The sequence below is a fragment of the Tympanuchus pallidicinctus genome, unplaced genomic scaffold (genome assembly GCF_026119805.1).
Source record: "Tympanuchus pallidicinctus isolate F22 unplaced genomic scaffold, pur_lepc_1.0 scaffold12, whole genome shotgun sequence".
Lineage (NCBI taxonomy): Eukaryota > Metazoa > Chordata > Aves > Galliformes > Phasianidae > Tympanuchus > Tympanuchus pallidicinctus.
The window spans coordinates 14809330-14818083 of NW_026294637.1; the positions used below are offsets into that span (position 1 = coordinate 14809330).

At 39.8% G+C, this 8754-nt stretch overlaps 1 long non-coding RNA gene across 2 annotated transcripts in view; it reads right to left on the minus strand.

Annotated features, from left to right (window-relative positions):
• The window catches only part of LOC128075226 (uncharacterized), a 16618-nt gene extending 12534 nt beyond the window's left edge, over positions 1 to 4084 (minus strand). The window contains exons 1-3 of one of the 2 annotated variants that reach the window (XR_008203701.1): positions 3470 to 4084; positions 3048 to 3106; positions 1165 to 1278 (exon numbers count right to left, since the gene is read on the minus strand). This is a non-coding gene — a long non-coding RNA (uncharacterized LOC128075226). Of the gene's footprint in view, positions 1 to 1164; positions 1279 to 1777; positions 1929 to 3047; positions 3107 to 3469 lie in introns of those variants that run through there. The other variant, XR_008203702.1, reaches the window with a different exon arrangement.
• Between the last annotated feature and the right edge of the window lie 4670 nt (positions 4085 to 8754).

An 8754-nucleotide genomic window follows, 5' to 3' on the forward strand; every position in this document is an offset into this window, starting at 1 on the left:
GTACACAACAAATACCTGAAGTCCATCACGCAGGTACAGCTTTTATTTGAATGCGGGACACGAGCTCAGGGAGTTCATGCAACTCTTGGGTGACAGCAGCAAACGAGGCACAGCCACTGACACCCATGGGCATCCCCCAGAGATGTGAACACAGAGCTCCGCCTAGAAAAATCTTTTTTTTTCCATGATAATTTCTGTAGTTAAAAATTTTCTTTGAAGAAGGAAAGCAATACTTCTTAAACAAAGCACCTATCAACACACAAAATCCTGTAGATGGAACATTTTTCTGTTTTTCTAGAATCCTGCAGAGAAGACATCACTGACAGATTGTGCAAGCAACTGATGCCCCATTAAACTCACAGCTCTTCTTCTGTTCACATAAATGATGTTAACTGGAGAGCATTACCTATAAGCACTGCAAAGAGAGATACCACAATTTTCCCATGATTATATCCCTATCATTTCTAACTCCAGTGTTTCACACTTACCTACAGTTCTAGAGCAGAGACACCAAAAGCATGTCTGATTCCTTGGGCAGGAAACTAAACTTGAGGTCTAACTGGACTCTTCTATATTGCATTTATCTGTATGCCAGAATGACTGTGCTGGTGAAACACACAACAGAAAGCGTATGTAATATGCTGCTGCAAAATCTACCTTCCTGAGCTGTCAGCAGTCAGTCTGGGGCAGGAGCCAGGGCAGCTCACACAACCAGGGACAAAGGAGATGACAGACTGAGCTGACAGCAGCACCTGCCTCAGGAGGAAAGAGGTTCAAGCAATGTAATTTTGAACAGCATAGACACAGACTTGTGGAAATAGAGAGAAGATGAGGATCATCTGTGAGGTCCAACAGAACGTTTCATGGGGCCAGGGTGGATGCTTGTTTTCTCTATAACTGTGCCAAAGAGCTTGCCTACTGCTCCTAGACACCCTGTGAGGGCAGGGCCTTAAGAAGGCAGTTCTTTCTGGTCTGTCTGCATATTCACAGACTTACTAATTGAAACATATTAGTCATTAGGGGCCTACACTAGGCAATGCCATTTGGACCACTTTCTTCCTACTTTGTTCAATTCAGTGATCAGGATTTTTATTACAATTGGCAGATGAAGTCTGATGTATGTGCCTTTGCTTTTCAGAAAACCTCAGACACCTCACGACTCACATGCTGTTGAACCTTGTGGAGGAGATACAGCCTTGGGGTCTTCTTGGCTTCCATTCCAATCACTCCTGCTGTTTTCAATCTTTTTATAAGTCTGAGCATTCTGAGGATGATTTCCTGTAGAATGAAGAAATTAAATTTGTTACTATTCTGCACGGTTCTATGATACATATATATTTTTTTCTTCATTTCTAGTAAAATCAAGTTAGCACTTACATTTCACATTGTAAAACTTTTCAGGCTAACTATTTACAGTCAGATAACCAATATATTACACACTATCTAACCACTCTGACTACAGAGTTGCTCTCTGTTGCCAGGGGAAAGTTCACCTGATCAGTAGTTTCTCCTGCAATTTATTGATCTCAGACATCCCAAGGTTTAGAAACCTGTCACAGATGAAGATTCAAAAAACCTCTGAATTTCAGACACATGTTCCAATTACACACGGGGTTTGACTGAGCCATCTGTATACAAATCAAATGAAAAATTGGCTTTTGAAAAATTGTTTTTAAAATATTATAAGCAAGCAGAAGGAAGCTAAGTGTTTGGATTTTGACTGGAGTGTTCATCAGAAAAGACATCCAATGCTAGATTCCTACAAGCAATGCCTTACATTGCTTTAATGTCCTTCCCCCAGGGATGTCTTGAAGTGTTTACGAGTGCAAACTCCAGTTTTTCAAAGAAGTCTGCCCTGGGTTTTCCTGCAGCACTGGTGGAACTCACACAGCCCTGGATGGATGCAGGAATCAGGTCATATTGCACAACTGCACAACTGTAGCCTCTAAATCAATTTTAAAAAAGGACAGATGAATTATTTTGTGTACTACTGCAATAAAGGTAACACAATCCCAGTATCGCTCAGCAAGGCAAGTTCAGTGTAACATTACAATATCCTTATACATAAGAACAATGTTCCTAGAAACCAGCATTTAAAGATGAGCGCACAAATAGCTCTACTAGATACTCAAAGATGTTATATTTCAAAGTATTTCCAGTTCGGATCACAACATATTTTGGTTAAGAGATTTATGAAGTGCTTTAGACATAGCACATGCAGAGTTAGATTTGAGTCACAACTCTGAGGGCTTAGGTTTTTATGTTTTATTTTTAAGCAAGCTCGGATGCTTACTTTCAGATTATGTTTGGACCAGCAGATAGAATCAAAAGTTCCTATCCCCTGCATCCTTCCTTCTCTGGCTATTATTTCATCTTCTCCCCCATCTGAAAGGTGTCTATTATAAGTGGCCTGAAGGAAGTTGTCCTCCACCTCTCCTTCTATCGCATCCTTTGTGGCAGTGCTGGTATTCACACAATCCTGCAATAAGCTGCTTCAAGAAGTCAAACTGACAGAAATCTATTCTGATTAAAAAAATATTGTTTTGGAGGCAATGCACTGTGCAACATACGGGAAGTTCTGCTCTACTGGAAAGGTCTCCCAGTTTGCAGTTCAAGTTGTACCCCGACTCTATCCTTGTGCCATCCCTAAGCCTTCTCCCCTTGTCTGGCAGCAGTGTTGCTCTGACTACCAGTCAGAAGATAAAGAGATGTAAAGTTATCCAGCTCCAGGGAACTTTCCTGTAAACATTTCTACTACTTGTTTCTGGTAAGAGCAGTAACCTTGAACAGCATTAGTTCACTCCTAAGTAATTTCCTCTATACTACTCAATGCAGTCCAGTCTCACCAGTCAAGACAACTCTTCTGCAAAAGTAGAATCTTCAATCTTCACCTTCTGTCTGTCTTCAGGTCCAGTATGTTTGTGCTAGGGATTAAGGAAATCCTAATGGTGGGTTAGCACACTGGCACCTGGAAACCAATGGAGACCTGCAGAACAGGTAGGTGTGTTCAGAGATTTGGAACTTTGCTTTGGAATCTACTTTATTACCTGTTTTATATCCAGTTCAAAGAGGTTATCAAACAGCAACTATTGAAGATAAAGATGTACTGGGAACATGAGCAAAATAATGAAATGGTTAATAAAGAACTTTAATCAAGAATGAAAGAATGATAAAAAGAAAAAAAAAAGTTATAAAACTTAAGCCCTCTCAGCTTTTTAGCATACCTGAAAAGATTATGAGATTAACTGATAAACCCTTTAACACCAACTCACAGTAGCCAGCCCCACACAACAAATAATTTTATCAATCACCAGAGAAAGACACTGTAATGAATTATTAATAATATTAGCAGAATACAGGATCCTAATACAGAGTAATCTAGGCTGCTTGGTAAACTGGGTACAAACTGTTTGATAGAATAAAGATTAAGACAGACCTTTAGAAAGACAAATTTCACCCCCTTACTTACCAGGTGGACAGCTCTTGCTCAGGAAACAGGAGAAAGACTCGATCAAAGGGCAGCTGAAGCAGAATTCCTTGCACATCTTAAGCCCAGAAAGACCGCAGACATTTTTGGGCAGAAACGCACAATATTTCAGTTAAGAAATTAACCGGTACTGAAACACACACTATGAATTATCTACATACACAAAGAACCAGAAACTAACTTGAAGCTGCAATGATGGACTGACCTGTTAATGCAGTCTGCAGCAGGGGCTGCCTGAATTAATTCTTGTTCATTTGGAGTGCACTTCAGAAAAAATCTTTCAGTGCAATTCAGGTATCTACAGATTGAGGGAGACGTTAAAAAGCAGGAGAGTCAAAGCAGAGGCACGAGGAAAGTTACAGAACTGGAAATACACTTATGCAACAACCTTGGAAAGCTCAGTCTGACATATCGAGGGCCCAGCACAGGGTACAAGCAATAGTGAGACCCAAAGGCAGATGTTTGCCATGCAAATTCATACACAGAAACAAGTTTTTATAGAAAAGGTTAATTAACCATTAAATAACATACTACATCTCCATATAATTTCTTCTGCACTTATCCAAACCAGCCAGCCAACCAACTCCAGCTCCAGAACAGCTGTTCTACCAAGGCCCCATCTGCCCTGATGACTCAGGTCATCTCCAGGCATTGACCCCCTGAGGACAGGCACAGCTCGCAGCCCAGCACAGTGCTGCAGCACTGCTCTCCTTGCAGGGGGAAACTTCGTATCTTTACAGCCATGGGACTGGGAGCATTAAAAAAAGCTGAGCAGACCTCACAGTGCCTGGTTTCTGGCTTTTGCCCATTATTTAGTTTACGTAAAATGAAACAGTGACGTTACAGAAAGAGAATGAAAGCTTCTGAGAAGCCAATTAAAACCCCACTGGTTTGCAGCATGTCCCCTGTGTGCTTCTCTTCCAGGTTTCAGTTTCCCCTACTTATACTAAGGAGGGTACACAAAAAGCAGTACCAAGAATTCAAGCAAACAGATACTTTAGAAATAAGTTAATTTTATTGAATAGGCATTATAGCTTCTCTCTGTTTCAAATAATGAGAAGTCAATTCACACAGATTACAGAGCTATCAGTTACTTGGAGTAATCTTTCATAAAAGAAAGAAATTAAATACAGTTCTGCTATAAAAAGTGCGACAGTTATAACTGGAAGTTTTTCAAAACATAAGCAAGTTTTACTACCTATTGCAAAAATTGGTTTAGTGCTTTAATACTTTACAAAGGAACAATCCAACTGCTAAAAACAGCTCTTACACATCATCTTTGTCAAATATGGATCAGATTAAAAATGACATTTAAATTGAATTAGAATGAAAACTGCAGGTAGAAAAGGTTCCCAAGAACTCACACTTTTCACAACAAAACATACTCATTATCCTTTAACATTACTGAATGCTCATTTCCTTTGAACAATGGATTGAAATATATGGCAGTCAGCTTAAAAATGACCAAAAGTTTTCATTGCAGGCAAAAGAGACTCCAACCAACCACACCTTGGAATTGTGACTAGGGAAGGCAATGGGAAAAGACAAATTCATTTCTTTCACACGTAATAAAAGTCTTGCATGAAAATGATCAAATACAGACAAACCTAAAGAGGAGCTTCAGCTTTAAATATGTTTCAGATACACCTTACTAAACTGTTTTTTGAAATCCTAAATCAATCTTTGCTAGCAGAATATAAGTATATAGAAGAAGTAGAAGAAATAGAAGAAACTGAAATGCAAGCTCTGAAAAACAAGGTTGGTTCCACTACACCAAGAACTTAAATTCTTAACCCCCCCAAAAAACAAAAATCAGCAAGGCTTGCTTTATTCCTTATTAACGTTTACTTAAGAGTTGGTGAGAGCCAACCACCCTTCTTTGAGACACACACTGAAGGTGCAAACACATTGCCTCAGTTTTAAAAAAGCTTGGTTTGCCAGGTTCTTAGAAAGAGTCACATTACCTGTCCTGTTTTATTCTTTATTCTATATAAATAGCTATGGTTATAATTGAAGAGAGACTCTCAATAAATGAGTAAATGAACTTCTATGGATGGAGTGTGACATCTGTGCTATTTCAAATCCTGTTTGCGAAACAAGCTACTCCGCATGCAAACTGCACAGAGAGGGAAGATGTAGCAGAGGCTTAAAATTGTATCCTACACAGATGAGAACAAAGAGCTTTCAGACTTGTCCAGGAAGCAGAACGTAAAAGGAAAATATTAGCAGTAGCAAAAAAAAATGTGTGAACAATTTGGGGAGCGCAAATTATACAATAATGAAGTTGTGATCAATTAGCTACTCATCCCTTTTGTGTATAATAACTTGGACTGTCCTACAAGATTTACCCTCATCTGAAAGGCATTAGGTTTTAACACAGAATTGTGTAACACAAAGCCTACTGAATATCAGAAATACAGATGAACTACACCAATGTTTTCAATATCTCATTCAACTTTTTCCACACAAACACATCAGTCACAAGAATCAATGAGGAGGAACAAAGCCTTCCAAGGAGAACACTGCCTCTCTGCCATGCAAAAGTTAACTTTGAGACATAACAAGAAGTTTGTAACAGTATCTTATTTCTTAAAACTGAATGCAAAATAAAGTCTAGACTGATTCCAATAGGAATGCAAGAGTTGCACAGTTTTGAAAAACTGTTTCATAGCTGAATCATGATAAGGCTGGCACATCATGAATGCAATACCGAGTTCCCAGAGTTAAGAGCAATGGGCTTGAAAAAGACACAAAGTAAATGCTCCTCCCCAGGAAAGAGCAGGGACCTAATCTAGCTCGTTTGGACAGAATTTCATACAAAACTGTCCAAGCTGACCTGGATTACTACGGTAGGAACTCCTCGCTGCTTAGGCCTGAGGGTCTGATTCCATTCATTATTTAACTTGGCCTTAAGCCCCGTTTCTTTTCCTTGGTTTACGTTGAATCAATTGAGATTGATATTATGTATGTGCAACACTCCTTGAGGCTCCAAGGGAAAGCATTCTGCGTACTGTACGTGCACACTACAAAGACCGTATTTACAGAACTTGGAACCTTGAACAACTAAATAATAAAATAATTGCCTGATATCTGCTAGTATTAAAACGGAAATGCACACAGTTTGCAAAGGGTAGAGACGAGAGCGCTTCTACCACGCCTACATGGCTGTACTTCAATTTACACCTGGTTGCAAGCCCGCTACAAAGAGACCAGGCACTCTCCTAGCCTGAGACACCACGGTTTGCTCTGACATCCCCTGCATATTTTAAACAAAAGCACGGGAAAGAGGCTTTGTGTCAGTTAAAACTGGAGGCAACAACAAGCCAGTGTTCCACGCCATCTGCACTGCAGGCACAGCTCAGCCACCAAGGGCCAGAAGGAACCGTGTTTGCTCCGGGTCAGCCATGCCTCTCAGGCTCCTGACACACCTCCAGGCTTCACTGGGCAAACGTGCTATGCCACAGGATCCCAACTTCATCACAGCAAAACAATTCCATGGGATTTACCTCAAAAGTAAAAAAGCCTTTCACCTCCTGGCTCCCTGAAAGCGCAGCCCCAGCCTTAAGGCCATTTTCATGTTCATGTTGCTTTTGCACATGAATAAAAGAAGTCCTTACCATACCAGTTTTCTTGCTTTTAATTTCCCACTTAAAAAAAAAAAAAAAAAAAAAAAAAAAAAAAAAAAAAAAAGGAATAAAGAGAAAGGAGAAAAGGAAAGTGAAATACACAGCACTCACAGAGGGCACCTTAGGCACTGTCTAGTTCTAACATTGGTTCATACTTCTGTAATCTCAGATGATGTGGACAATGCAGAATTTGCTTTCTGGCAAAGGGTAAACCTCTGCATCAAAGTAAACGGCTACAACATGCAGAGATAAATGGCAGAGCAACACTCCTTTGCTTTCCCAGGACACACAAAGATCTACACTTCCAGTCCTGAAAGGAAATGGTTCCTGACACAACTTAACCTTCCCTTCTGCAGTACTGTGGTGCTGACATTCACCTGTTTTTACCCTTGTCGCTTATGTTGAGTAAGGTCTTCTGACACGGTGACACTTACAAAGAACTGTAAGTTTTTCAAGCAAAACGTCTTTTGAAGTGACAGGTTGTTTGGGTGAATATGCAGACGCTTATGCAGAGTACAGCAAGTCAGAATGCTTTACAGCCATGGCTAAATGAGAAGTGGGGCAGAGGCTGCATCCAGCTAAGTGACTCCTGGTCCCCAGAGAGTCGTAATTTTAAGGCTGTTTGGAACCTGGTGGCTTTTACCCAAATCACGTGTTCCACAGTGCAAATGTGCATCAGCCATTTCAATTCTCCTGATACAGTACATGCATTTAGGTAATGGGAGATAAAACAGCAATCAGAACAGTGTATTTACTTGAGAGGAAAAAAATCAGAATGAGTACGCTATACAAGAACATCAGTGGAATACACCAGCCCTGTTTTGACTGCAGTAGGTTAATGTATAACAATATGGTCTTTTGGTACAAAGCAAGTCTCTCCATAGGCATGCAAGCACTCTGTGAATAAAAGCCCAATTATTTGTTCATACATGGAAAAACACTGAAGATAAAATGCAATTTCCACTGAGTAAAAATAAGCAGAAAAATAAGCAAAACCCTGAATGTGCGTTGGAGTATTGCTGCCCTGATTTTCTGGAGGCAGGAGCTTGTTCTCCCCCAGAAACTGATGCTCAGTCCATCTTAAAACCAGTCTGTTTATTAGGAGAAACCTGAATGCAGAATCATCACATTAGGCATCCAGATCCTACTTTTTTGGTTGGAGTACATAACTTAATAGGAGATTCACTTAAATTAAAAAAAAAAAAAAAAAAAAGCAAATAAAATCACAGAAGTTAGAATTCTAAAATCTTACTGACTCCCAATTTAAAATATGCCTCAGTTCGTAAAGTCCTTTTTTGGATGACTCACAGGTAATTTGGATGTACAGTACAAAAACCCATGAAGAAATGAAATCTGCACACCTTAATCTGCAGGGAGGCAACACATTTCAAATATATTCAGATACAATGCATCTGCCAATGACAAGATGACATTTCTATGATCTGTAGTGATTTTCTTCCCACAGATGCTAAATCACTGCACTGATTACTAAGTCTTGATTTTCATTTGCAAGGAACAGCAAATCCAAGACCCCATCTTTCTAAAAAGCAAAATTACCGTTCATCAGTGGATGCAGGGTATGTTCTCAACATCCCACGTCAATCAGTAGCAGTGCAGAAATGCTTCATTTGGTAAGAAAAC